Below are 4,612 nucleotides of genomic sequence, written 5' to 3' on the forward strand. Positions count from 1 at the left end.
TCAAAAACAGATTTTACTGGGGATGATGGATCTGTGATATGTGATATTGATTGTGGTGATGATTTCATCATGGATGTATACCTATGTCAAAACATATCAAATTGCATGTCTTTTTTTTTTTTTTTTTTTTTTTTTTTTTTTTTTGAGACGGAGCCTCGCTCTGCCGCCCAGGCTGGAGTGCAGTGGCCGGATCTCAGCTCACTGCAAGCTCCGCCTCCCGGGTTCACGCCATTCTCCTGCCTCAGCCTCCCGAGCAGCTGGGACTACAGGCGCCCGCCACCACGCCCGGCTAGTTTTTTGTATTTTTAAAGTAGAGACGAGGTTTCACCGTGTCAGCCAGGATGGTCTCGATCTCCTGACCTCGTGATCCGCCCGTCTCGGCCTCCCAAAGTGGGAGGGATTACAGGCTTGAGCCACCGCGCCCGGCCGCATGTCTTAAATATATGTAGTTTATAGACTGAGTTTCTTAAGAGAATGATAAAAATTTAAAAATAAATATATGCAGTTTATTATACGTCATGTATACCTCAATATGACTGTTTAAAAAAATAGATTTCACCCAGCTTGTATAGTGGTGAGGAGGTAGAAATGACGATGCCCTATTCTGATATATATCAGTTTATATTGTCACAAACAGAAAACAGAGCTTTCTTAAGTTTTTCCTACAACCTCCTACGAAGGCTTGTGCTTTCTCCTTCTCTAACTTCCTCTATTTATTTTTTAAAATTACAATTTTCACCATTCAAAAGACAAAAGTACATCAAATTCAGTTTAAAGATCTCAATTGGCTTGATTTGTGATTCTAGAATAGGGCAACACTTCATCCCGTAAAATACAGTGAGTGTTGTCATGAGCTAAGCAGAAGGGCTTGGCCTTACAGACAAAGACGGGCTGGATAGCACAGAAGCAAAAAACAAAGACTATTAGTCTTTCCAAGCTACTTTTCTTTTAAGGTGGGGACAGTGAGACACCACAATAGAAAAATAACTCAGGTGACTTCAGGCCACATTTTTTGTGTAAGGACTAAAGCAAAGGAACTTCATTATCATGCCTATTGAAGATTTAAACGGGCCTGTTTGGGAAATTGCCTGTTATCTCTTTCTCCTGATTTCTCAGGTCAGTTAACAACCTATCTTGGGTCCTTAGCATGGGTGGCTCTGCTTTGATTTTTAGTCTGGTCTGCTGGGGTTTGGTATGGAAGCTTGGTCCAAAACAATGGCTTTCTATAATTTTTACTTGACACACCCATCCAGAGAATGTTTATTTTTGTCACTCAGGCATCATCTTTGAGTCCTTTGGACTCAGGAGTGAGGTAGGGGCAAGGCATCTTTTGGACTCCCATTATAGCTCTAGGCTCAACACCCCTCTCCACTGTTCTTCCCAGGAAGGAAAGAGAGCTAGCATGTTCCTAGCACTTAGAGTGGATTCAATCATTGAGTAGCACTTCTCAGCAGAAATTTCTTTTTGAAAGCTTAGCAGTAGGGGAGATAATCAAAACAAATTCTTACAGTGGAACTTCACACAGTGTCACAATGGATGGGGAGATGTTGTGGGGGCAGCCATGGAGGTGGCTACCTGTCCCTCCTTTAACACTGGCTGGAACTTCCTTCCCCTACCTTCTGCTTCTATATCCAGTCATGCACCAATTACTCACCATGGGCTCGTGTTTCTTCCACTGAAATCTCTCGTCAAGCCCATTGTTGGGAAGAGGCCCCCCAAAATCTGGCCATAAACTGGCCCCAAAACTGGCCATAAACAAAATCTCTGCAGCACTGTGACATGTTCATGATGGCCATAATGCCCACGCTGGAAGGTTGTGGGTTTACCGGAATGAGGGCAAGGAACACCTGGCCTGCCCAGGGCAGAAAACCCGCTTAAAGGCGTTCTTAAACTACAAACATAGCATGAGTGATCTGTGCCTTAAGGACATGCTCCTGCTGCAGATAACTAGCCAAACCCATCCTTTTATTTCGGCCCATCCCTTCGTTTCCCATAAGGGATACTTTTAGTTAATCTGATATCTATAGAAACAATGCTAATGACTGGCTCGCTGTTAATAAATATGTGGGTAAATCTCTGCCTGGGGCTCTCAGCTCTGAAGGTTGTGAGACCCCTGATTTCCCACTTCAGACCTCTATATTTCTGTGTGTGTGTTTTTAATTCCTCTAGCACCACTGGGTTAGGGTCTCCCTGACTGAGCTGGTCTCAGCAGCTCATCTCAGACATTTCCTCTGCCATCCACAAGTCCAGAGGTATCATCCTAAATCTAGGTTTCCCCAAGTGGCTCCTTTTTGGCTCCCTGCTTAGAGGATCTCTGCCAGGCACCATCCTGCAAGGTTCACAATTTTTAGCATTGCCCTCATCAATCAGTTACCCGCTCAGAAACCTTCCAAGGCTCTCCATTTCATCTGGAGCAAACTCCTCTGTATGGATTGTGAGATCCTTTGCCCTCTAGCCCACCTTCTGGTATTTTACCTTCCCCACCACTCCCAGGGTCAAGTCCCTGCTCTGCTGGGCCAAGTTTCCTCCTTAACCCAGATGTGTATCATGTGCTCTCCCCTGGTTCCCTGTCTAGCTCATATTTTCTTACCACCAGAAATTCAAGCTCTTTTCACAATTGCCTTGGCCGATCCTGCCTGCCCAAAGTCTCAGCTCAAACTCCATTTTTTTTTTTTTTTTTGAGAAGGAGTCTCACTCTGTCGCCCAGGCTGGAGTGCAGTGGTGCGATCCCGGCTCACTGCAAGCTCCACCTCCAGGGTTCACACCATTCTCCTGCCTCAGTCTCCCGAGTAGCTGGGACTACAGGTGCCCGCCACTATGCCAGGCTAATTTTTTGTATTTTTAGTAGAGATGGGGTTTCACCATGTTAGCCAGGATGGTATTGATCTCCTGACCTCATAATCCACCCTCCTTGGCTTCCCAAAGTGCTGGGATTACAGGTGTGAGCCACCGCGTCCAGCCTAAAACTCCATTTTTTCCAGGAAGCTTTTATTGATTCTCCAAGTACATACTTCCAATTTATTGAACTCCTGTTTATTTGATAGATGCTGGGGACATGAGGATGAATGACGGCCTCTTTGCCTTTTGGTTTCTGTCTTCTCTCTGACTCCCAAGAGAATGAAAAACCAAGTTAATCCAGTCATTCTTGAAATCAGAAACACTGTGTATATATCTTTCCCCTTCAAGCAGATATTTGAGAATGCAAACCCAGAGATTTCAAGTGTGTGCAGATAAATTTGACACACAGAGGACAGACGAAAATTTCCTTGCTGCTTGTTGTGGTTGAGTCTTTCTAGGCTTAATATAATGTGTATGAACAGCTAAAATTAAATAAACTATGGTTTCTAAAAATAAACAGGTGTATTTTCTTCTTAAGCAATGAAGAACAAAGTCAGATTAATGTAGATCTATGTTTATGAACAAGAAAAGATCACCTTTGTTTAAAGAACAGTATACGCGATATGGTCTAATCTTTGTTTAAGAAAAAAACTCGAAAGCAGAGAAAGAAATTTTTATTTTTATTTATTTTTATTTTTTTTATTTTTTTATTTTATTTTTTTTTTTGAGACGGAGTCTCACGCTGTTGCCCAGGCTGGAGTGCAGTGGCGCGATCTCGGCTCACTGCAAGCTCTGCCTCCTGGGTTCACACCATTCTCCTGCCTCAGCCTCCTGAGTACCTAGGACTACAGGCGCCCGCCACCGCACCCGGCTAATTTTTTGTATTTTTAGTAGAGACGGGGTTTCACTGTGGTCTCGATCTCCTGACCTTGTGATCCGCCCGCCTCGGCCTCCCAAAGTGCTGGGATTACAGGCTTGAGCCACCGCGCCCGGCCAGAAATTTTTAAAGATATATGCCAAATGGTTTTCTTTGGATGGAAGAATTATTGATGATTAAAGAAAACACTTCCTTTTAATTCATACTTTTTATAACAAGCAACTTCATTGTTGCTTGTTATAGGAAATGTCATCAGAAAGACATTTTCATTTTGGGAAAAAGCACAGAAAAAGGGATATCAATTTGGTGTAAATGCAGATGGATCACTTTTGAGACAGTGCAAAATTGAATATTAAAAGGCCTTCTGTTTTGTTTTAATATAGAATGAGGATTGGAATGGGTCACATCTACAGGGACACTCAGCAGATGTGAACTGAGTGATTGCAGTGTTTCAAGGTAAACATTATAAAAATAAACAAATGAGTAAGCTAATGGAATGTGATAGACAGGATGCCTGAGTAATTACTATAAATGCTCTGGCCTTTTTTTTTTGTCAGAGACCCAGAAAAGACTAACCTCTAGGTCTATTAATCTGGCTTCTATTGCAGGGTAGCTAGTGGCATTTTATGTTCTCAATCATACCTATACTGCCCTTGGTATGCTCTAGCAATTTTGGTCTCTTTCCATCAAAGTTTGTTATCCTAGGAACTGAAAATGTACAGATTGGTGATATCACACAGGTGGATGTCTACAACCTTGAGAATTTCACATGCAGGTGGGAATTTTCTCATGTGGGAATTCACATGAGTTCTCAGAGGGCCAGCACATCACCCTCAGCTGCCATCCCTATAAATAAAGTTCAGGAAGGACTCTGAATTCTGGATTCCAGGAAAACCC

This window comes from Macaca fascicularis, chromosome 3 (genome assembly GCF_037993035.2).
Source record: "Macaca fascicularis isolate 582-1 chromosome 3, T2T-MFA8v1.1".
Classification (NCBI taxonomy): Eukaryota; Metazoa; Chordata; class Mammalia; order Primates; family Cercopithecidae; genus Macaca; species Macaca fascicularis.